The sequence below is a fragment of the Meleagris gallopavo genome, chromosome 11 (assembly GCF_000146605.3).
Source record: "Meleagris gallopavo isolate NT-WF06-2002-E0010 breed Aviagen turkey brand Nicholas breeding stock chromosome 11, Turkey_5.1, whole genome shotgun sequence".
Classification (NCBI taxonomy): domain Eukaryota; kingdom Metazoa; phylum Chordata; class Aves; order Galliformes; family Phasianidae; genus Meleagris; species Meleagris gallopavo.
This window is the reverse complement of record NC_015021.2, coordinates 5,109,184-5,135,053: the sequence shown is the minus strand read 5'-3', so window position 1 is coordinate 5,135,053 and position 25,870 is coordinate 5,109,184. Positions and strand designations below refer to the sequence as shown.

General features: G+C 39.6%; 1 long non-coding RNA gene across 1 annotated transcript in view; it reads left to right on the top strand.

Annotated features, from left to right (window-relative positions):
• LOC104912565 overlaps window positions 1-25,615 on the top strand; it is a 28,417-nt gene extending 2,802 nt beyond the window's left edge. Inside the window, exons 2-4 of the long non-coding RNA XR_004160935.1 lie at window positions 24,906-25,043; window positions 25,181-25,248; window positions 25,405-25,615. This is a non-coding gene — a long non-coding RNA (uncharacterized LOC104912565). The remainder of the gene's footprint in view (window positions 1-24,905; window positions 25,044-25,180; window positions 25,249-25,404) is intronic.
• Window positions 25,616-25,870: the final 255 nt, after the last annotated feature.

Genomic DNA, 25,870 nt, shown 5'->3' with positions numbered 1-25,870 from the left:
TGAAACCTCTAAAACTGCAGCAGTAAGCGTGGCAAAAATACCCAGATAGTGAGATCAGAGACAATAAGGAAAAAAGCAATTTAAAGTCCAACAAACAAAGTCTATCTCTGGATAAAATGCTCCCTTTTGTAATTGAAACCAGAGCTAAATTAGATCAATACCAAAATATTAAAGTGTGCCAAACCTGTTTTCTGTAAGCTTTGCTATAATTGGATTCTGATGTGAGAGATAGCTTAAGTAGGCAAAGTCAGTTGACTCGAGACCATGATTATTCATAGAAAAAGCTCCCTGCTAAGGTGTACAGTACTTTTATCTGGTGTTTCTTGAAGAGTTAATACATTTGTCCTTCCCCTGCATGCTGATACATTTGAAGTCCATATCTTGCCTACAGTAAATCTCCGTCTTGCTTAACAAGAAACTATTTCACTGTATAAGCAAAGCATATTGACAACAGATTTAACCCAGACAACTCGGCTTTATTCAATCAGAAGAATGCTGGCCTGGTTTCAGGTTTCTGGGATCCAGGCACAAAATGGACATGCCCCAAGTAGAATCCATTTGTTTTCCCATGAATGCACCTAGTAGGAGGTCAAATAAAAATAAATATTTTGGCTATTCAGAACAAGATAGATTACTGGAGTATTGTGATTCAAACTGGAAATGTGATTACAGCAAACAACGGTAGCATCAGAAATATGTTCTGGTGAGAATAAAAAGCATTGTGTTGTTTTTTTTCTCTCTCTCTTTTAAACTGGGGTTATACCTTGTCGTCACTAATGAGATTTATGAGAATATCTACATATATCTTAAAGCTCTTCATCTCTTCATAGAAAGCATTCTGTTCAGGAGTTATGGAAAAATAACCTTTTGTTTAGCCTGATAGGAGATTTTTTAATGTAGAAACAACTTATACAAAAGAATAGTTTATGGACTTTCCCTGTGATGGTAAGAATAAATAAATTTAGATCCAATATACCAAGGGCACCAGATTCTCTGTGGAGTTCCACCAAACAATGGAATAAATTGTGCAAGGGCAATTTGTCCCTAATGTTTTTGGCTATTTGATTTTGTTGAGGTTTTGCCGGTGTTATTCAGATATTCACTGTAATTTATACTGTAGTGTGGAAGAAAACCTGCATACTTGCCTGCAGGGGAGTGAATGCTCACTGAAACAATCCTTTGAACATAATAAAAATGAAATCCCCAGGTAATAAAAAAAAAAAAAATCCCTAGCTTTTATGAATAATGCATTGGTGGAGCAGGAGGGGAGGAAATGCTTTTAAGATTTATTTCCCCCCACCAAACCTGTTGGCAGAAATAAAATCTAGGTTGAGAATGGTTTCCTATGCTTTTTTTAAGGGTTTGGCCTAAACGTTGAGACACAACCAGACACTAAATAGTGGTAACTCTGATTTATGCCTTTGTTTGTTTGTTTGTTTTTCAAGTCTGTGGGTGTCTCCCCCTGTGTATTGACCATCTGGTTGTGGGTTTGACTGCTTGGGATGTGCCTGGCATGCTGAAAAACAACACAAAACACAAAATTGCAAAGCAGTTTGAGGCCCACTGAAGATGGCTTGTTTGGGGTCCTGGGTGAGCTCTGAGAGATAGCAGGTGTTGTGATGGGAAATTCGGGATGGCAGGGAGGATTTCTTTCTTCAGCTGTTAAATGCATGGGAAATACTAGAGAAAGACTATAAAAATAAATTGTACTTATTGAGGTATTACTGAAATTGATCACTTTTATGTTACTGTCTCAGTAGAAAGCCTGTTTGAGAATTTTTAATGTGTTTTGCCCCATAGTGGTGGTTCAAACTCAGTGCTGGAGGATGCAGACTCAGAGCTGTGTTACGGTTGTTGAACAGCCTAAGTGAATCTTATAAATGGAGATTCAGTACAGTTCCCACAAACAAGTGTCCCAGTTGTGAAAACTGCCACGGTACCCAGCACTGCACTAATGACTGCTGGCAGCGTGCAGCCCATGCTCCGCAGCCATTGCAGAAATCCTATATTTTTGCCGTCATTATATCAAGTGACTTGGACATGCTTTGGTTTCCAGTTCTCTGTCACTGAAATAATTGCTCTGTAGGATGGGAGAAAAGGAAGAAATCTGACAGTTCCCAAATTGAGAATACTGGAGGAAATTTCCGTAACGTGTGTGAGGGTACACAACAGGCAGCAGAGAATCGGTTCTCCCAGGATTTGATTTCAGAGAGTCAGAGCGGATGTGGTGCTCTTACAGCCAGTTAAACTTTGAATAATCCTTTCAGGAATAAAATATATTTTCTGTGACTACGACGGTGCCAAATCATTTTAAGTTGCCAAAAAGCTGCTTTGGAAGGACTTGAGGAAACCACAGCTGGGAATTGTGTCACAGATATAAAATGAGATTTATTTACTCTTCCACATCCAACACTGAAATAATAAGGAAGACAGGAACAGATGAAAGAAGCATTTGCCTTTTTTTTTTTCTTCTTCTCTTTTACAAATTTTCTTCCTTCTTTTCTAATTTAATTTACTTTATATAGAGTTTCTGTAGAAAATGCACATTTTCAACAGTGGCTTAAACTTCTTCTCACTAAGGTCATTGGCTAAATGATACCAGGAATGATTCTACTGGTTCAATTTGTACTTTGGGGGATAGGGAGGGAGAGTGCATGTGCTTGGCAACTGTACAGCATCTCAGGGATTTCATAGTGCCATATTCTGTGGGTGAGCCTGTTTCCAGGTCTGTGTTCGCTGTTGCTCTTTTCTGTATGCTTGCTCTGCCTCTGGGCCCAACTAATTTTGTTGCCTAATGTTGGAATTCAGGTGGTACCTGGGAACTTCTACTGCCACAAATAACATGTTTATCACCATGATATTTAAATGCTATTGAAATACTTATGTATTTTGTGGGTTGAGAACATCCTTCCTTGTTCTAAGGATATTTGTGGATTGCCTCTATTTCAGCTTTCTCTGTTGGACAGTGCTTTGGAACTGTAGCTGTAAAAACCTTGTGGGTTTTGCTTGCATATATATACATATATACCTAATATAGACCCACTCCCGCAGTTCTGTATCCATGGAGCCTAGATTTTTTTTTTCAGGGTAAATTAAAAAGAATCAGAACTGCAGATGATTGTTTTTATATGTCTACTTTTAGGTGTTGCTTGTATTTGCATAACTGACCAAATGATAGAGTTAGGAGGATGTACTATGTTCTCTTCTGATTTTCCTTATCTGTCTTACTGATACACTACCAAGAAACCTCTTTTCTATCCTGCTGTAGCCAGAAGCTTTTGTAGACCAGAGATTATAGGGAATATTGTAATAATGGTAATCTGAAAACATAATACAGCTGAATACAGTGTATGTGTGTGCATCCTACCTCATTGTATTCATTTGTGTTTCCAAAAGTATTAGTCCAATAAATTTTGTATTCTGGTAATATGAATTATTTATTAAAATACTCTGGCTTTGCACACCAAATGAAACATTAAAAAGCAATGATTCTTTTTTTCCTCTAATGAATGCCCATTAAAAATAGCAGTTAATTTATTTTTGAGTAACTGATTTAAACATTTGACAGGTATCTACTTTATGAACAGCAACTGCCAAGGGAGGAAAAAATGAGGCAGAGCAAAGACATGTAAAAACTGCTAATTGTTGTAGATTCCACACCACTGGAAAAGAAGTATGGAGGGCATTTTTCTACAGAAATGTAGAGACAGTGGGAGTGTTGGAAAGACTCCTGGAATAGTAGGAAAGGTCTTTTGAACCATGAAGACATTTTTAAGGAATCCCTGAGAAGCAATAGAATACTTGTAGGGACAACATGGAGTACTTTGTAGGATCAGGGCTTTAGGATTGTATCTATTTCATCTGGTTACTTTGTGACACATGCAGATGTTTCTGTTAGGATTTGTGTGAGTAAACGTATAATTACTGAAGCATCATTTCTATAACCACTGTGCAAAAGGTATGTGCAACCATTTCAGTGAAGTTCTGTCTGCTTCTGTGGGATGTGATGTCCTGTTTTATGGGCAGCTATTCCAGCAGTTTTCAATTAAGAACTTACTAGAGATGCAGATAGGGTTCTTGACACCTGCGTTGAACACTTCAGAAAAGAATATTAAACTGACAGATGAGCAATGTCTCCATTTTACTGTGCTGCATACTGACACATACTCAAGACTAGACCATCCAGAACAACTGCATGGAATGAACACAAGTCTAGTAAAGTTTAGCTGATCTTTTCATGTAGCAAAGGTGTATGTAGCCTCAACGTTAGAAAAGGAAGTTGTTTGCTTTCATTTTAATTTTTATTTTTTAGCTCATACTGCATGCATAGCATCTTTAAGCTTTGCAGGCTTTGGGTCACCCACTGAGTGTTTGCACCGAATGTAATCGGTTTAACTTTCCCTCTGGCTTTCATAGCTGTAGTTTTGCCTCAATATTATTATGAGGTGGATTAAGCACTTTCAACATTAACAACAACTTCGTTGTTTTTTCCAATCAAATATTAGGTCTTAGCATTTTTTTTTTTTTAGTTTTTTGCTTTAAAGCACTTACTACTCATAGAGAGTTTGGGCTTCTTTTTCTTGCTTTAATTTTGAAGAACAGAAAATACTGCTTGATTAAAGTATTAAGATTTTTAGGCGTGCTTTCCTTCTCTCCTTTTGTGGTCTTGGTTAAGCTTTATTTTCAGAATCACTGCTTGAGTAGGAAAATTCAGATTCAGAATGATACAAAAGTATTGGAGCTGTTTGAAGAAAACATCCTAGGTGATAAAACTCTTTCAGGGACGGTACTCCATGTGGTAGGATGAAAACACAAAGAACTGCTCATCTTTATCTCCAGTTACTAGAGGAGTGCATGAATAAAAGCTTGTGGTTTTCAGTTTTTCATTAGGCATTTTTCACCGAGCAGGGAAAGTGTTAGAAGACTGGGTTTGTTGTTTGCAGTCCCTGTCTTGAACTCATCACAAAAATTGAAAGGTGCCTCGTGTTATCTTTGAGAAAGATGAGGATTAACAGATACTTGAGCTATTATATTTTTATGTTGGCTATCTCAGTAGACTAGTTTCTAGTTTGATACCTTTCTATTTATCATGGGCTTCCAGCAGAAGTGCTTAGCTCTTTTTAAATCACATAATGGATTTTCTTGCTATGATTTTATTAAATGATCTTTCAGTGAAGTTTTGAACTTCATGATATTCATGACTTTACTAGATGCCAAAGATAGCAATTCTTGAAACTGTGGATTTTGATTTAAAATATTAACAAATTCCTTGCTGGACCTAATACATCTTCTGACAGAGTGCTCCGTATTCCTATTCCTTATGGTGTTGAGTAAAAGATCCTGGATAAATTACTTGTGTGCTGTTCTCACATTTTAAATTAGCTCCTTGTTAGTATGACCAGCAGAAGCTCTTCCAGTAGTTTTGGAGACTTTTCTTGCTACCATTTATCACTGGCTTCTGTAAACTTGAAACACTCTTGGAAAATGTTTTATTTCTACGTTGCTTTTCTGTTTCCTTGAGCTGAGCAGATCTATGGATATTACAGAATCACAGAATTGCAGGAGCTGGAAGAAACCTCGAGAGATCATTGAGTTCAGCCCCCCCTGCTACAGCAGGTACTCTACAGTAGATCACAAAGGTAGACAACCAGATAGGTCTTGAATATCTCCATTGAAGGAGATGCCACAATCACTCTGGGCAGCCTATTCCAGTGCTTGGTCATCCTTGCTGTAAATAAGTTCTTCCACATGTTTGTATAGAATTCTTCCTATGTACAAGTTTTAGGCCATTGCTCTTTGTCTTATTGCTATGCATCACTGAGAAGAGCCTGGCCTCATCCATTTGCCTTCCACTCCCTTTAAGATGTCTATAAACATTAATCAGATCCCTCACTCCTCGGCCCTCTGTTCCCCAGGTTACTCAGGCTACTCAGTCTTTCTTCATATGGGAGATACTCCAGGACCTTTATCATCTTTGTGGCCACCCACTGGACCCATACAATGAATATGCTATATTGTAATCGGCCGCCTTCTTGGGCCAACGATAGGAATACGTTGTCTTCCTTTCCTTCATGCTTCTCTATTATTTGAATCCTTCAGATTTAGTGTAGTTACAGCGTATTCAGTGTTTTATAATAGAATGCTTTCTGAGAAATAAGGAAATAATAGCCTTTTAGTTCTGTTGTACTGACTGTTGGTATCCTAGAGAATGTTGGAAGAGAAATGCTAACTTGGATACTGGAGTAGATTTCCTACTAGGTTTGTAATTCTGTGAGCACAACTTAGAGAAAAAATATATATATTTATTCATTTAGATAGAATGCTATTGGAATTTGTAGAACATATATTAATTTGAATTTGTTTGAAAATATTATAAACAGATCTCTTCCGTGCATATAATGAGTGTGAAAAATGAAAGCAAAAACTGCACTGTAGCCTGGACTAAATACTTGAGTTTTTTTAGTTTTCATAATAAAACAAGTTTTGTTATTACTGAAGCATGAAAAAAAAAAAATAAAAACCACTAACTTCCTCTTTTAATTTGTTATATCTGCATTATAAATCAGAGTGCTATTTGGCAATTTTTCAAAAAATACATTTGCATCTACACAGACAATATTTTATGACACTTCAGCTTAATGTATCTTAAATGGTGGATTAATAAAGTGGTTTAAAATGGAAATAGAAATAGCGTCTCTAAAGAAACTTATAATGATTATTTCTAAATCTTTAGGAAGTTAAATAAATATTTGCTTAGGGAAATATGTAAAGGTTGGCATTATTTTTCTAAACAGTTTCCGTAATACCTGTCTGCCGTGCTGAGTGTTTAGGGAAATGAATTGATTCTTATGCCAAAAGGACCAAAAAAAGATCAGCGACCCAAAAGGTAACACTGACCAGTAATGAACAGCAGTCCTCCTAACGATCAAAGAGAGCATCTCTTGGATAGTGAAAAAACAGGCAAAAGCATTGTCATTTCTAAACACTGGAAGGCTGACTATTCTAAAGCTACTTGCAAAGGAAATTCTGTCATTTAAAAGCACATAGGTCCCAATGGAGCTTCATTTGACATTTTGTAATAAAACTATTCAACTGTGTTTATGAAAAAACAGAAACTGTGCACTACTCTGATGTTCTGCTCTGCTCTATGTCATAAGGCTAAGAGATCATGGTTAGCAGTCTGTAGGGGTTTTCCTCTATAGTGGCAGAGTCTGATTGCTTGAAAGGTAGGGAACCATGCAGTCTCCTCAAAAAAAAAATAAAATCTTCACAAACATTGTAATCAAACTTAATATTTGTTAATTTTAAAAAGCAGATACTGAATGCTTCCTGTAGACCTTTTTTTACCTCTGGAGGGTACTATGTTCAGTTTGCAATAGAAGCTTACGGTGAGGTCTGTGTTGCTTTAAAGCTTGTCTGGGATAGCAGTTCTCAGTGATCAAAGTTTACCTTCAATCTCACTTGCTGGCAGGAAAATAATGCACTACTAAGATGAGGTAGCCAGCAAAACATCACAAAGAATCACAAAAGATGGAATATGTCAGTTCTGGAATGGCAGTTTGCAGCACGTTTTAAGCCAAGTGAATTTGCCAGAAGTGCAGTCCTTCGCCTTGGGGGCACGTAGTTCCCCATCTCTGTGCTGATGAGAAAGAGTTTTCCTCACTGTTTGCATCCTGCAATGATATCATTCCTTTTCCCTGGAAGTTGTACTGAAGCGTCATTTACTTTCTTTGCAACACTTCAGTGACTTGCTTACTTCTAGGGGCAGTCAAATCCTGATTATAAGTGGACAGATTGGCCACTGTGGCCTGAGGAGGCCTCTTGGCTGAGAAGACCATGAGGGCAGAACTGTGACTGGTAACCAGCTGCTCTCAAGTGGGCTGAAACTGTGCTGATCTGCCTGTCTGACCTTCTTGGAAAGTGAGTATGAAAGCTTTTATGGTATATGACAGCTCAACAGTGTCCAAAATGATGGAAATTCTGTCCGGATTAAGCCAGGAGCATTTTACATAGAGACCCTGTGGATGAAGAAATCTTTTCTTTCATAGGTAGGAAAGTTAGAAAGTACGTAACCTTCTAAAGAAGCATTTATTTACCTGATGTAGTTGGTGGGGCAGGGAATCACAGAGCTTCGATGCTCTGCCATGCAGAAGGAGCAGTGCTATGCCTCATGGCTAAAGGAGACTTCAGGATGCAGGAGGGAAAAATAGAAACAGAGAATGAAAATGGTAAATGAAAATGCAGATTGGAAGAAAAGAATTTTGAAAGTATTTGAAGGAAATTTGGTGCTGATGTTTTGCCACTTGCTTCTGCATCTAATTGACCTATCTGATCTTGCTTACTCTCCCCACATTGCGCAGCTGCTAGTGTGGCTTCCAGCTCCCAAAAGAGTGCATAAAGGGCACATTTTTTTTTGTACACTCAGCTTTCCAGACACATGCTTTACAACGGGAACACCTGTGTGTATCTGAGCATTGGCTTCCCTCCACTGGAAGCAGATGTCATGCTCAGAAGGCATACGTAGTGGGATTGTGTTGCAGAATAGCATGGAAGCAAATGAAGATAGCTTCTGCAAATCTTAATGTGAGGATATCTCCTTGCAGCTCTGATATGCCTTGAAAAGCAGATAGAGTTGTCCACATAATGAGTGAGTTCCCATTGTCCCAACTGGCTGAAATTAGTGGCAGTTGTTCCTTGGAGTTATCAGACTGGATGTCTCTCTTCCCCATATCCTTTGCTCTGATCTGCATCTAACTGACGGGAAGCACCTAAGGTCCTTTGTGTAATGTGATGGGAGTGCCTTTTGCAGCTATTGTCTTTGCCAACATTTATGTTTTTACTGCAAGAACCCTGTCAAACAGAATAGATAGTAATAGAAAGCTGCTCATAAGCTTCTAGGACAAGTACAGGCCTTGCTCTTCTGAGAGTGTCACTTATCTGCCCATTTGAAATAGGAGGTGTCGATTTCTCAGATTTCTGCTTTACTGGCAAAGTTGGTTGAAATTGGTCAATGGCTTCAGAAGTTACTGGAGGAGAGGGAATTTCTAATCAGATGCAGACAAGCTGGCTTTATGTGACTACACGAGCCTTATTTCTTTAGGAATCCCTGGTAAAATATGTGGATAAAGTTGCAGTAATATTCAGGTTAGAGTTCATATTGGCCTGTATTTCTCTCATAATTTTTCCAGCATGACTTTCTAGCATGATGATGTTAGTGAGCCAGAAGTTTTTTGAAACTTTTTATGGCATATGGATACTTTTTTCAAACCTAGCTTCTCTGTCTTCCTTGATTTATTTTTTTTTATTTTTTTTTTCTTGATGAACTCAGTCATTAATTGGGAAAAGCAAACACAGGGGAGCTAGTTGGAAATGTTGCTGGCTAGATTTTTTTTCATAAAGAGCTTAATATTGGCAGAACTTTCTGATTTATTGTGGTTCTGAAACAGCATTGAAACATTCAGGCTGGATAGATTCTTGCATGGCTTTCTGGGAGTCCCACTGCCATGCTGCTGTTTCTTGAGAAAGGAAACATGGTCTGCATCTGGGAGCAGAGCTGTGTGCTATATCTAGTGTGTTCAGAGAGCATTTTCTCCGTGGTATTTTTGCATTTCAGCATTATCTATTGAACAGTAATGTGTTATAAGGACTATAAAGTCACAAGTGAAGTGAACAGAGCCTCAAGGGGAAAAAAAAGAGGAAAAAGGGTGCGAAAAAGACACTGACCAACATCTGTGGATTTTGGTTACAAGATCGAAAGTAGGTGGAACTGTGGAACACAGAAGAATCAATTTCCAGCTTTTTGCTTCCCACAGCGTATCGAGTAGATCTAAATGGATTGAATGGAGAGCTACCTGAGTGGTACCCGACTGGTTTCCTTATCAGCCTCAGTGTAGGTGGCAAAAGGCACTGTTTTTTGTAAACTGTAACCTTTGGCTGTCTTTGGCTCTGCATATTGAATAGAGCGGTGATAGCAGATGTGACAGGAGACACTCAGGCTTATTTGCTCCTACAAATGATACAGCTCTAACAGGAAAAAAAAATCTTGAATTAGCTAAAAAAAATGTGTCAGACAAAATTGTGCTTTGAATGCTTTATAAGAGCTTACTGTTTTGCAGTGAGAAAAGACAGTCAGGTGTTGATAGCATGTAGGAGGCAAGAGCTGTTATTAGTGAGTGGGAAGAAACACATTCAGTGTGGTGTGGGAGTAGGGCAGATGGGAAAGAATCTAGTGGCTTTTTTGGAATTACTCATTCTGAATCATCTTCCTACAAACTTACTCTCAAATCCTCCAGTGCAGCACACCATCATCCTCCAAGGCCCCACAGTACTGCCAATCTGAGAATGGTATTGAGAGGTATGTTGAGTCAGCTCTGTGTGCTGTAGTAATAGAAGCTGTTCAGTGAGGAGTTTAAATAACTGTTTCAGCCAAGTAGGCTGTGACTATATAGGACTATAATACACAGGTGGGATGCATATCTATTAATTCAAGCCCTCTGTGGGAAGACAAAATGGTAGTATGCTAATTTTAAGGCAGTTAAAAGTGTCTATGAAGATCCATTAATGGAACAGTTTCCACGCTCACCTGCTTGTGGATGTGAGGGCCTTGTTTCCAAGAGTCTGGCTATTATGAAGGCTTGGTTGGAACCATGAGAAGATGTCCAAATTGCCTAGGACATGCCCTGAAATGCCTCCTGAGAGAGCTGCTGTTTGGATGTGACATCTGTACTATTTGCTCTGACTGGAGATGTGATGATGGCATTAACAGAAAATACCAACAAATGGTTGATAGTGAGCTTAACACAGTGAAGCCTGTTCTTTGGACTTGACATAAATCTACTAACTTCTTCACTAACGATTTCTAATTCTGAAATTTTTGACCATATTCTATAGTACAAGAGTATATAATTTTATCAGACTGTTGCTCGTAGCTGTATGCCTTCCTGTATGTTGCTTTTATTTGTTGCGAAATGCTTGTAGCTATATTTTTACTTCTGCTACTTTTGCCTGCTAATCAAGTTTACTCCCCAAAGGATGGAGGAAGGAAGATTTATTTTACAAATTTGCACTTGAACTTCCTGTGGTGGTTTTGCTCTCAGGTTTCGGCACTGGTGATGAAAGGTATTTCCCACAACGCTTGTGAAATTTAAATGAAAATGCGCCTCTGCATGAAATTTTTATTGCACTTCAAATGTAATATTACATTTATTGGATATTCTTTTTGAGGCTTATTATGGTGGAATTGTTTGCTATGTCGTGATCTTTGTCAATAATTTTGACTCAGATTTTGACATCGTTACATTATGATTATCTATACACATAGATGGATAGCTAGCCAGCTAGATATTAATATGTTTATAGGTCATTTCTGAGAAATCATTGTCCTGTCTGAATAGTAATGGGGAAAGAAAAGGAAAGAGGTTGGCAGGAAAACATATTTTCATTCCCAAACTATCAAGAGACTGAAAAGCGAGGACAGGAGAAAGGAGACAGAAAGGAAGCAAGAAAAGAACCAGTGAATAGTCATAACAGAGGCAAAAAAACACATCTAAAAAAAATAAAATAGAAGCCGTAGATTCCTTTTGTGTTTTTCTGAAGCCCTGAAACAATTTAAAGTATGAAAAACTCGGGCTAATTGAGAGCATTATATTGACTGGCCTCAATTTTCCTTCTTTCTTTGTTTTCAATCCAGCCTTTCTCATTATAACCTCTTAAAATAAATAAATAAAAACTCTCACTCTATAAATATCTGAAAGAGTCATTCTTATATAATAGCCCTTTTCTTGCAGCAAAATTTATCATTATAACAGTACTGTCGTAGTTTTGCTGGCAGAATCACAGCCAATCAAAGCTATTACAATAATGGAACATTTCATGGTTTTGGAAATTAAATGTGTAACCATGGCACAGAAATGTCTCTTAAATCATATTTGGAGATGTATTTTTCACCAAATGATTTGCACATTATCTCATTCCATCTGAATTCTATTTTCATTAAAATTACACCATTGATTTTTTTCTCCTTTGTTTCTGCAACAATTTTGCAATAGAGTTTCCCATCTGCTTTCACTTTTTGTGAGTTTGATCATATTTGTTCAGCAGATCTAAGCCTTATTTTATCACGAGGCAGAATTTAACAGCTGACTAATGGTCAGACTGTAGATTATGCTGTAAATAGTTAGCACGTTAACTTGCAGGAGTGAGTAATACTGTTATTAAATACAGTAGCTGAACTATTTTCAAAAAGGAAGTAAGTGGCTTAATGCAGTCAGTGTTCCAAGACCTAGAACCAGTTCAAGGTGTGTGACTCCTCAGGAATTTTACTTGTTCAAGACTCATGAGAGCCAGCGAGTAAGGAAAGATGGAAGTCTGTAGGTGTTTGTTCTCTGTACGTATGTTGAAACCTTCCTGAGGTGTTTGCATGACCCGGGACCATTTCTGGTACTGAGCTAATGTGCCTGCTCATCTTTGCTGTGAGCCTTTTCTTCTGGATAGCACACCTTCAAATGGTCTGTTAGTAGAGCTCACTGAACAACTAAAAGGGGAGATGAAAAAACAATTGGGCATGGTGTTCACATGATATACAGCTTTGAATAAAATATTGGATGAGGAAATGTATTAAAATCTCTTCTTAGTGTTCCTGTTTTGTTTATGAGATTTTTTTTTAAGCTTTTGAACTTTTTATATGGGCTTTTTTGTAAACTGCATGCATATGATAATACAGTGTATGAATGCAATTTGCGTTTTAATTGCATTCTCAAAATAAAGCGATAGAATTTAAGCAAAACTGATAGTGATATCCATATAACGGGTACAGCTTTTTCCAGCCATATGTCCCACCCTTGGGAAAGCCAAGGGTGTAGGTGTGCAGGAGGCCAGACACAAGGGAGGCAGTTACAGCTGGGAGGGAGGCGCAGAGACACCACACGGGGCTGGTGGGAGTTGATTCTGTGAAAATAATACAGGTGCATCAGAATGGCAGTAGGGCTTACTAGCTTCGGCTAGGTTCACCTGAGAAAAGCTTTGTTGGGCTGCTACATCCACAGGATGCCACAGGAGATCATCTCACCATCAAGGGCCACTGTTAGCTGGGTACCTCCTCACCTTCACTTCAGGGATTTGAATGCTGTTCTCGGGCACTGGCCTAGTGATAGGCCTGTTGGCTTCTCTTGGGGCATGATTTCTCTGCTTAGAACTTCGATGGTGTGCCCAAGAAAATGCTCCCAAGTCAGTATGTGTTTCCTTGCCAAAAGCTTTGGTTTCAACTAATTGACGTTTTCTTCTGGAAAACAACTTTGTCAGAAAATGACCAACCAGCTCTGGTTTCACACCCTCTGATCTGTCATCTTTGATCTGCTTAATGAAATCACGGTTCCAGTAGTACTTGCTGCTGGGCTTTTAAACATCTTTTAAACTGCCTTCTGCTTTCGTCTAGATTTCTCTCTTACTCGTCTCATCTGCGGTTATTTTCTTCTCCTTAGGGAGAGCCCTGATCTTGTTTCAGTTTCTTTTACAAAGGCTGCCTGCTGCTCTGCTGGCTTTTCCTACTGCTGGTTGTTGTTGTTGTTTGTTTTTATTTCATTTTTTACCAGAAGCACCCAGAACAAAAAAGTAATGGGAAAAAAAATCACGCAAATCTGTTTTCATACTCAAATCAGAATTACACCGGAATTCAGGAAAGTTTCACATCATGATTTCTTACAAGAGCATAATCTGATTCCTGAATCCTGTCTGGTTTTTATTTGCAGTGCTTTCTGCAAAGTGGTATTTGCAGGTAATTCTAGCAGACCACTCTCATTATTCTGACTTGTTCCAGGCTACATTTTGCTATTTTTCATTCCTACCAGTTTGTTTGTTTGGTTGGTTGGTTTGGGTTTTTTTTTATTTATTTTTCAAATTAACAAGAATTAGTACCTTTTACCCTGCTTTTCTCAGCATCCTGTTCTCCCAGATAACCAGTTTCTTGTATTCCAGACACTGGCTGAAGTTTGAAAAACTGGCAAAGATAACTTCTTTATGTGGTATTTCATGTTGAAAAGGAATAACAACGTATTATTGTAAGGGAAATACAGGGAGAGTTCTGAGTGTGACGTGCTTCACTGAACAAATGCATTTGCAAATCTAGTTGCTTTGATATAGTAGATTGCAAGAATGTTTTATACATATCTTTTTCATTGTGCCTGTAAGTTACACAGGGAAAAAAATAACCCTCTAACTTAAACTGGCAAGTATTCAGAAACCACAACTATTCAGCGTATTGCCTGACCATTTTTAAAATGTATTTTGCACTTTTGGTAGATGTTGTAATGCATTCAGCACAGTGTGAAGTCTTGGCATAGATACCAGGTTCTAAAATAAGATGAGCTCTGCCTTTTAAAAAAAGCAGTGTTTGCCTGTGAAATACCTTTGCTATTAAGGGCCTTTGGGAAGGGGGGCAGGAAATAGCAGTGATGATGCTGCCCGCAGTGAGAATACAGATTTATTTTGAATTCTGACAAATAATTACAGCAATGGATAAAGCCCTTCTTAGTGAATGCTGAGTGGGTAGAATTTCACTTTCCCTGGTACCTCTTAACAGTCAGCTGTGCTCTTGGTTTGTTCGCGTGAAGGTGGGTTTCGATTTTTGGGAAGGTGGGCAGTGCTCTGTCTCGCAACATGCTGTACTCCTGAGGTTGGCTTCTCCACTGCCATCAGCAGCTCCTTTCCTGGGACTGGGCAGGCAGGTAGCCATAGGAAGCTTTCAGAAGGGATGGGTGGTGGGCATCAGTCCCCTTTCTGTGTACAGATCCAGCTAAAGGCGCAGAGCACCAGAGGCTCTGGCTGGCATCAGCAGGAATTGCTCACCTTCAGCAGGTCTAAAGCCTTGCTCTTGGAGTTGGGTGTGCCAGGGTAAGCAGCATGGCTGTCACTGTGTTGGTGGCATGGCAGAGGAGCCACACCTCATGCCTGCCTCTTATTCTTAATATCTGCTGTAGAGTTTAAAGATTACACAGGTGCAATTTTTTTTTTGTAAAGGTGAGTAGGTATTAGAAAACAAAAAGAAAAAGGGGGGTTAAGTAGGCCCATGTGAAACCTGTAATGAGCTCTAAATAGATGAAATTCATGCTGTGGCAGTGCAAATAAATCCTCTGAGCGCAAATGGAGCCCACTGAGCAATTTGTCACCCAGACTTCAGAAGCCTTTTTAGCTTGCATCAAGCTGAGGATTTGTGGCTCCCACACAGGTTCTCCTGTAATATCTCCTGTCCATTTGGTTTAACTGTCCTTGAAAAAGCCCATGGAGCCTCCCTGCCCTCCCTAGAGAAGCAACAAGCCAGACAAAGCAAAGCATGACCTCATCCAAGTCCCAAGGTGGCTGCCCTCTAGGCTCTACCAGTGCTGCAGCTCAGCAGGAGCAGCTAGGAACTTCACACACATGAGTGGAGGCACTGGTGTTCACTGGTGCAAGCCGCAGTGGCTCTTACGGTGTTGTTTCACACAGGGAAAAGTAACTGTAGGCCCCGCTCTATTTTAGATGGAAAATATAGTTCTCTACTCCTGGAGTGCTCCCCTGAGAAACACAGAGGAGCTGGAGAGTGGTTTTAACTGATTCTGCAGCAGAAGAGAGGCACTGCACTGAGTCACTTGGCCTGAGTACCTCACTGTGCTGAGTAACATAGCTGATGAAATCAGTGCTGCTGTGAGGACAGTGATGATGGTGCCTTCCCTCTCCTACAACCAGCACTGACACTGACATTCTCCTTCTGGCTCAGACTACGCTCTCCATTATGTGCCATGAAAACAAAACAATGCAAGGAAGTAGAGTCAGTGATATGGCATCCTTTCTAGCTTGTTTTTCAGTTTTATCTGTATTTTGGTTTCTTCTCACTGCACAGGTTGCAGCTGGTTGGTGTAGGAAGCCTTTCTCATGCTGAATGCTAGTAGCCATGTAGTTTGTGCACCATGTTGCTCCTGGCAATCTGAAAGAACCTGCAGGTCTCTGTAGCATGCAGTGGATCTGCCTGGCTGTGTGTGGGAGCACACACATCTCCTGAAGCTGGGACGTAGCATCAGCTATCCTGTCTGCTCCTCTCAACACTGTGCTCTGTGTGCTCCTGATAGGACCTTGCTCCTGGGCTCAGGGTGATGTCCTTGCTAGGACGGTTTGGCCCCATTACGTGGGTTGTAGCATTGTCTTACTCTGCTGCTTGTGTGCATGTCCCACTGTCATGTGCCACCTGCACAGCCCATCTGGCAACCACATCTCACCATGTGCACAGTCTCAGGACTGAGTCCCTCCAGTACAGTCACAACACACTGACATTTCTAAGGAGAGCCTGAAGTGCCAGTGGGACAGAAAAGACACCATTTTCTTTATTGCTTTGTGGAAGCTGGCCACGTGTGTTCTCTCCTCTCATAAAGGCTCAAATTGTGAGTGAAATACTCCTGCTTGAATCTCTGCCGTGTTTCCCTCCCCTCAGTGCCCATCCCTCCACTGGTGGTCTCTCCCTGTTCCAGTTGCAGCCTGCTGCACGCCTGTGGCACTGGGCGGAAGTGTGGTAGTGCAAGGAGTGCTGCTCCACCCGAGAGCTGCTTCATGTCCCTGTTCCTCCTGTCAGCCCCGTCTGTGAACTCTGTTGCAGATCAGAGTTAAAGCCTTTTTGGCTTGCACCACTATGCTTACTGGGCTCCAGGTTTATGTTTTGTGGCCCTGGAAGCTTGTCGCATGTGTTTCCCTTGCAAGTCCTGTCCCTTTCTCACAGGGTATTGGCTCTGAAGTCCTTCCAGCTGCCGGCTGCACCTTCTGATGTGTACTGCTGGGAACCTGCAGCCCCTTTTCCCGGCAGCACGAAGGCTGCAGCTGTTGCTGCTTCAGGAGCTCGGGCACGTGGTGCTCGTTTGGCAGGCTCCTGGGGCCCAGCTACGGTGCAGTGTTTGTGCTCGAAGGCAGCATTGGCTGCAGCTCTCCAGCCATAGAATGGTTGCCTGCAGTGAGGGAAGATGTCAGTGCTTCAAAAGGGATGAATTGTGTCCCCTGAATATATTAGGTGTGGCAGTAAGCATGGAGATGCCCTGCTGCCTAGCTGCATGGGGGAGGGGCCTGGCTGGGAGTGCTCCGGGGCTGCCGCCTGGCTGGCAGCATCCCCTGGGCACTGCGCTGAGGCTGGCCCCTGCCCAGGTGTGGCAGGGAGGGGAGGAGGCTCCATCTGGCCCCCTCTTTGTCTTTTGCACCCCTGGGAAAGGAAAGCGTGATTTAGCTCTGAAGCATTAAACAAAAACCCCTGAAACACTATCCCTTAAGAGCCGTCTAACCGTTTATGGCTTAATGTAAGCATGCCTGAGGATTGATGAGGAAAGGATGTTGCTCCTGTTGGTAATTACAAGTTTGCTCCATTCAGTGTTCTCTATTCTGATTCCTCCATTTCAGCATTTAAACTTTATCTTGAGTGCGTGCAAATGCTTTCTGCTGTGTCAGGGGCTTTGCTTAGCTATTCATGTGCTCAAACCCTAGGTAGGATATTTATCCTTTCAGGCAGATCAAAGACACATGTTTGGTCATTTGGAATAAGTAAGCAGGAAGAAAGAAATCTCTTAAGAGTGATGACATGGTAGAACTGCTAAGTAACAAATACAGTTATGTTCATATGTGTGCCTGTTCCCCTAATAATCACTATTGCCAGCGACACAAAAATGCAGAACGATCTTCCAGTTAACTGCAATATCTGCCAGTCAACCTGTCTTGCCAATGACTTTTTTTTTCTTTTACAATGATAAAGTCTGTGGTATTCAAGAGAGGAGCTTCTGCCAACAGAGAGAGAATATGTAAGTGTTGTTTCAAGAAACAGTTTTGACCTGGGTGATAGAACTAAAATGAGGAATTCTTTTCTCCACAGAAGACTAAGAACACATGAAGTAACTGGCAATTACTGGGATTCATTCGAAATACATTATTTCATACATAATATAATCATGTGAAATATTGAAGATAAAATAGAAAATGCTGTGAAGTGCAGGTGCTCTGTTTGTCTGTAGGTTGAGATGTGTGTGGACAGATAAATAAGGTTTAGTTTAGGAACAGACATTTTTATATACTGGAGTGTTTAGAATTCAGACAAAGAAATGTTGTTCCAGCAGTACTGGGTCCACAGGAACAGATAAGAGCCAGCAGTGCAGAGGCAAGTTTGCTCTTTGCAGTATGCAGCTATACAGAAATAACAAGGAGCTAGGTCTGGATCAAGGCAGTATAAAGCAGAGCTAGCCTGAGCTCATTAGCCTGGGCGTAATGCCATGCTAATATATCTACACAACTCCCCGAACCCAAGCTAATGGCTCAGCATGGTGCTATGCAGGGTGCCTGCACCAGCTGGTGCAGGGATTTCTGCATTGTACAGTATAAACGTGCCATAAGGTTTTCACACCAGCTCTGTAAAGAAAGCAAAATGACTTAAGGGCAAGGCAAGGTCCAAGACTTTGAAAACCAGAGATGTTTAAATCTGGGTTTCCAAATCCCTGTTCATACTTATGAGGAGGATTTTGATGTAAAGGTTATGACAGTCAAGGAAAGCCTTTATAAAGCCTACCATAGGCTTTGGACCAAACTCAAAGAAGTGCTCAAAAGTTTGAAATATGTAGTAATTTTTACTGATATAATTTTTCAACACCACTTAATTTTATCTCTGGAAAACAGACTTGTTGAGCTACTCAGTCAGCTGCTGTGCTTCCTTGTGAACTTAGCAGGAGTGAAAAGGGACTCTCAAGCTTCTACTTCTATTCAGTTGGCAGATAATATCTATGTGCAATGTAAAAATGATGCACTTTCTCCGTCTCTCAAAACCATGGAACAAATAGTCTAGTTGACTCTGCTTAATAATGACCTAACTGCCCTGCTCTGGAGATGAAGTTGGTTTTTTTCTTTAAACACAAAACAACAAAAACTGGAGACTAATGTTTGAGTCAAAGTTTTACCGTTGTTTTCACTGGCTTAAGTGTCTGTGCCAATTCTTAACTCAAGTTGTAACTCTAGATGCCAAAAAAGCAGAAGAGAGTTGTTTCACAGTTCAACATTTGTGTCAAATAGATCTGAGAAGAACTGGAAATTGCAGAACTGAACTGGTTGTGATAACCAATAGTCTTGGATTGCTCAGTAAAGAAGACTGGGGAATTCAAGTTGCGCTTGGGCTCAGCGGGTCAGTGCACTGTTAAATCTGAACACAGGAGTGACTTTGAACCAACTGATACACTGTCAGTGGTTTACGGTCTGATTCGGCATGGTTCTGTCACTGATGGGGTGGGGAGACCCATGGACCCACACCCCAAGAAAGGGGAAGGGCTAAATAGGGGAAGGGGTAGGAAGATGGGCTAAAAACTGAACAGTGACAACAATCTGGGGAGGAAAGTTAATTTACTAAATATGATAGCAGAATGCAGGATAACACAATATAATACAGTATTATTGGAATTGAAGCTAATAAACCAAATAAAAATGAGAGATTGTCTCAAAACTGAAGGTCTTACTCTGATGCTGAAAGCGAGATGACTAGGAAGCTCACACTGCTGAGACAAGCAGAAAAGAAAAAGGGGACATCTCGTGATTTGTGAACAGTTTTATCTTTCCCTCTGAACAGAAAAGGGAAATGCAAAGTCCTCTGGGGTATGTAGTTCTTCTCTTCTGAGAATCAGGTGCCCAGAAAATGGGCAGTCCACAGAACTGGAGCACTAACTTTTTAACTCCCAGTGCTCTACATGATGTTGTGATGTGGAATACCAGTAACAAAAAGTCATAAAACCATGACATATACACAGGAAATGCAAAATCTTACAGCGGGAATTCTGCCTAAGAATTACAAGCTTTGGCCTAGGAAGAGCAGGAGATAGGCAATTTACATCTGAAGAAGTTAAATGTTATTTCAAAACTTGTCATGTGAATCTTGAAGAAGTGATAATTTTAATAGGCAGTTGATGCCTTCTGCAAGTAACTGTCCCAGTCCAAAACACGATTTCTACAGTCTTTGCAATAGATAGGATGAATGATTTTTTTTTAGCACAAAAGCATTAATCAGTCTTGTAAAAATGGGTGCTTTTTTCCTGATTGTTCAGGGACACAGACCAGTATAATCTTGGAGAAGTACATAATTAAAGGTTTGTTATGTCTACTTGGGAATATAAATTATTCTGAAATGTTATGAAGGACTGAAAAAATGAGAGAAGAACCAGAAGTGTGAGAATAGTCATTAGACACTTCTTTGTTACTAAGACTTCTGGCATTTTAATGATTTTACATTTTTAATATCAGCATTCTGACTCTGAACATACTTAGGAGGTAGTAAAAAATTAAATATTGATTATGCCAGTTTTACAGCTGAGGAAACTGAGGAAGAGAGATAATGTCAGATTCTTCATTTAATCTACTTGTGTTCCACAAGTGCAAATAAAAGCTGAGATCGCTGTGTGTGTAGTAACTCTTACCTCAGTACTGCTGTTCCCTGTCATCAAGGTCATTGATATTGCTGTGATTAAAAAAAAAACAAAAAAACAAAGAAACAAAACAACAACAACAAAAACCCAAAAAACAAAAAACGCAGCAAAAATGCAAAAGACTAGATATCAAGACAGTTGTATTCCTGACTCCCACCTCATTCACTCCAAAAATACAATATTTGACTTTAATATCTCCTTTTTTACTCCTTGGAAATTATCATATTTATTGTGCTTTGAACTAAATCAAATATTATAGCAACGTAATATACAGTGTTAATTTTTTTAATATCTTAAATATGCTTTAATATATTGATTGTCAGTTAACAAATATATTTTCTGACAGCATTCCTTTGATTTTGAAAGTACGCAAGATAAATTTCTCTTAGAAAAGTCACTTCTGTAACACTGTTCATAGCTGAAGCAGGGTGTGCGGAAACAGTACCTGCAAGAAATGTTTATGATGCCCTAAGGTTAAATGCCTCATGGGAAGTGGTGATAAATGGTAGTTCAGCTGCTATGTTCTAAAAATATTTGTGAGATAAAACTGTTACCAACCCAACAAAGACCCAACAAAAGGCTTTTGTGGCATAGATGGGAACACACAACTGTCTGACTTAACATGTGCCTGAGCATGTGCCAGTGCCCAGAAACCTGTAGTCCTAAAATTCAAATCATGCAGCATCAACAACATTTTATTTGCTGTCTGAACAGGGAGCCATGCTGTAGTGGCAATTCCAAGTGCTATAGTATACCCCAAGGACTGTTAGGACATGCTATGGGATTGTCAAAAGGACTAGAGAATACAGGACAATGTTTTCATCAAAATAGCATTCACCATAAATATCAATCTTCCATGTGATCCTAAACTCCTTTCCGTGATGTAACCTTGATGACTCTCTAGTGCTTTGGAACTCACCAGAAAGTCTTACTGAGCTTAATGTTTTTTAAAGTGCTTTTGTTCTTTCAGAGTATGCATAGGCTGGAATGCTTTTGATCATTCTCCCTCCTGTCTCGTCCTTCCAAGCCTCCCTCCCAAAAAAGTAGATCTGTTGGCATCAACTACTTTCAGTAAGTCCTTTGGTAAAACATTTTTGGAGAATTTTGACAAAAATCTATGGTCTGTTGCACTTTCTGACTTCATCAGCTGTTTTTTTTTCTTTTTTTTCTTTTTTTTTTTTTTTCATTTCAGCTTGAACATTTTATTTCAGCTTTTCCATTTCATTTCATTTCCTTAATGCTTTTAATGCTTTTTTGTTTGTTTGTTTTTTGCTTGCCAGAACTTGTGGTGGAGCTGGGGAAAAAGGCTGCTCCTTCTGTTGGTTTGAAAACCACTTTTTTCTCATGGGGCAGTAAAGCTCTGGAACTGTGTGATTAAAAGCAGACTCTCTTTGCAAATCAGTTTGCCTGTAATAAGGTATGTGGAAGGCAAAGAAAAAGCTGTTGGCTTCTTTGGAAACTGCAGTTTAAGGAATGAATTTACAACTTTTCCCCTTTCAGTGGACAGTCATGTGGCATCCTTTTTCTCAAACAGCCCTTTGCTTTTGTGTGCTGGGATGGCAAGAATGGATTGCAGAGTTTACCGTGTGCCTAGGCAATCTACCTTCCCTGTTGTTATTTTGCAATATTAAATGATATCCTGTAAAGTTATAGTTATCTCAGCGTAGGAAATAAGATGTATCTTGCTGGTAATGCCCTTGCACAAATCAACATTGCCTTATAGCTCCCAGAATCTGAATCTCGAGTTTGACCAGGTGGCTGCTGTGGCCGTGCTGTGCCATGCCAAGGTCGGAATTAGTGGTTGTGCTTTTCAAACACATAAGAGAATGCTAAGTTCTATTTGTCAATCCTGACACTGTGGATAGACTTCTTAGGGGCAGTCCTTCAGTGTCTTTTGGGTGCTCATGGCTTTTGTCAAGTAATGTGCAGAAGCAGAGGTCATCTTTCATCTGGAATGATGTGCTGCACCAACAATCTCCATGTATGTGATGAGAGACCCAGCAGCAGGACTTGGGGTTTTGGTGGTAAAAAGCAGAAAGAGGAGTGTCTGTTGTTGGGAAAGGGAGAAATGCATCCTAATTGCCCTGTGCTTCTGCTTCTTCAGCTTGTCCAGGTGTTGTGTAAATAGTTGCTGCTTTTGCACTTTGATAGCTTTATTTGATATTGAGTATTGTTTACTGCTAACAGATCTGTTGCTTTTATGATGTGGGATAAACAAGCACCTTTGGAAAGGACATACCCTCTTCCCTTTTGTTTGAGTGTAAACAACATGGAGAAGAAAAAGGCACTGCACTGCATTTCACTATGTTACTGACTCAGTGTGTTCATGGTCACAAAATGAATATCACTGTTGTTTCTTGGCTGAGATCTGGGAGAAGGTAACCAGGGGAATGCTGAAAATGGGAGATGCAAATGTTTCTCCTTCTTTAATTGTGCTTTTTCTTTTCTTTTTTTTCCCCATTTCAAAAATATTAAGCAGCAAGTAGTTTGGCAACTGTTCCTTTATTTTGATTATTTGTAAGTGAGTCTCAGGAATCACGAAACAGTTCTAGGAGGAGATTTTCTCTTATTTGTTTTTAGCTTTGTTTCTAATGACTCATTTCAGAATGGCTCTAGAAGCGTAACAAGAGTGGTAAATAATGGATCTCCTAGATGACCCATCCGAAAAGCAGCTCTAAAAAAGAGATGTAAAATAAAAGACAAAGCTGCTGGTGGTATGAGGGGTACCAGCAAAGTAAGCCTGCCAGATGTGTATGGGATTTACATAGGGCAGTGAGAGTAATGGTGTGCCCTCCTAAGTATCCAATAAATTTCTGAACTGTATGTTTCCTATCAGACATTTATGCCATGATCTAGACTTTATGATTCCTGTTGTGCTCTTTGTCATTTGTACTTATGGGGAAGTTATCAAAAGAATGAACTTACTGAGAGAAATGGTAAAGAAAAAAAAAACATTAACATTTATTTATTGTTATAAGAGAAAATAATTCCTTAAATAGCATGAAATCCCAAACAAATCTGTATCGTCTTGTTTGTAGAAGAGCAGGGACTTTGGCAGATAGAAGAAAACGTGATTCAAAGCTGGTCAGCAGCCTCAGTTCAAACACCTTACGACTGCCTCCTTTGGGCTGTGAAGGAAGGTAGCAGAATCTCAGGGCTGCTGCTGCTTTTTCCTGGGTGCTGGCACCCATACAGCTGCCCTCCCTCTCAGCAGCAATGAACTCTGCTAGATAAAGTGAGATGGGCCAGAAAAGAGGAATTAAGAAGCCAGCTTGATATTGATATCAGTGCATTGGTTATCCTGGCACTGAAAAAGCAGTTTTCAGGGCATTATTACCAGAAATGATGCCCACAGTTTGGAGAATATGGCACTGGTTCATCAGCTTTTCCTGTGCCAGAGGGAGCTATTACTGTAGTGGAGGCTGCCAGCTCTATTTTGTTTCTTATTCATTCCACTGGATCACTTCTACGCAACATCAGCTATATTTGTGTAAGTATGTATATGTATATTTACATACATTTGAATATTTAATTCCATATGCTATTTTTATATGTATGAATAAATGAAGGAAAAATAACTAAGGCAGAGTTAATAAGAAGTATTAAGATTTATTTGTGTATTTTTAAACCTTGAAGAAATAATTGCTTACTTGAAAGCATCTGATACGAAGTTGTGCAGAGAATATTGTTATCTACAATAGTCTCTGCTGATATAATATAGATGAGGTAAGATGTATGGAAGAGTGGTGAAAGAGATTGTAGTGCAAATAGCATTATAAAATATTCTTTAGGTATCTGAAGACCTTAATAGGAAGAATGAAAAAGAATCTGGATTTTATACTGTAAACTTCTTATCCTCTTTGGTGATGTTTTTCATTTCTCTTCTTGGAAAGTTTGACACATTTGAAGATTTTATGACGGTGATCCTCTTTTCTTCTTACTGTTGTTATCTGCTCAATGTGAAATTTTTATGCGACCATAACTCAGTGGCAAACTTGGAAACTTAGTCCTCTGTTTCGTAACCCTCAGTGAGAAAGAAGAGATAAAGGCTAATTCAAAAAAGTGCATCAGGTATTTTTAGTTTGGATGCTTGGAAAATCATTAGCATTGTTGTAGTACTGAAGGACTTTGTACTGGCAGTGCTTACATTGAAATTTGCTACATATTGCAAAAATATGGAAAAGGATCTCACTACATATGAGTATCAATCCCCAGAAAGCTTCTGATCTGGCATTTTTGCATACAGATTTTGGAAATTTCCACTCTCTACCTTATTCCCCCTCCTTTTAAATTAAACTTAATTTAAAAATATTTCAACTGTATTCACTGGGTTGATGAAGCATCTTCACTGAAGATGCTTCATTTTATGCATCTCAGTTGAAGGTATTCTTTATCTTAACAGCTTTCTTCTCTTTTTCTTAAAAACAATTGTTTTTTTTTTATCTCTACCTACAGAAATGCTGAATGAATTTGAGAGATTATATCCTGACAAAGACTTACCCAAGTTCTGCAACCTTGCTTGCCTCTTGGGAGAGCGCTGCTGCTACAGGGAAGAGAGTTGGATATGGCTTGGGCACAGGCTGCCTAAGGAAGGTTCTGGCTTTGGATATAAAATTTAGATTTTTATTCTTTTTTACAAGTTCAAAGTTTAGGGTCATTTGGATTCAAAGGTTTGGTTTGGCTACTCCCAGGCTTTATATATAATACTAGCATCTCTGCTTGCTCCCCAGGAGTCCACTGATGTCTTTAAAAGGAGTATCAGCACACGCAGAAGTTGTTATTTTGGCAGTAGTTGAAGGTAAGTAGGCAAGGTTTACCTGTGCTTAAAATGTGAAGTTAATGCTTGGAATTTTGGAAGGGTCTAGAAGTGTTAGCTAATATATTAGTGCCAGTGCTATTTATGCTTCTGTGAAAGTCTCACTTTAGCTTACATCATTCTTCTCCCCTGGACCAGCATGATGAAGAATCGCTGCAAAATAAAACAACAAAAAACAAACAGATGAAGTTGCTGATAGGGCCTCCACAGAAACCTATGTTGAAGAAATACATGGAATCGATACACTGTGTAGTTTCCTTGGTCAGCCTCCCCTGTGGCTGCTTCCCACAGCCTGGCTGATATGATTGGAAATTCTTTTCTATCTATGATGTTGAATAAAGATGATCAGTTGAGCATTTTGTTTTGGCTGAGTCTGCCTTTTCAGGATGTATGTGTGACATCTTGGTGAATAACAGAAATAAAGAAATTGCTTAATGTGAAAAAGAAATTCCACAAATATGAAACCCTTGGAATGTTTTCTGCATCATCCATTTCCTTATTTGCTCATACAATGTGTATGGATTGTCAGCACGGTGTGGTAGGTGGTAACCAATGCATGCAGGAGGCTATTAACCTTGTTACAGCACTGTGTTAATGTAAGATA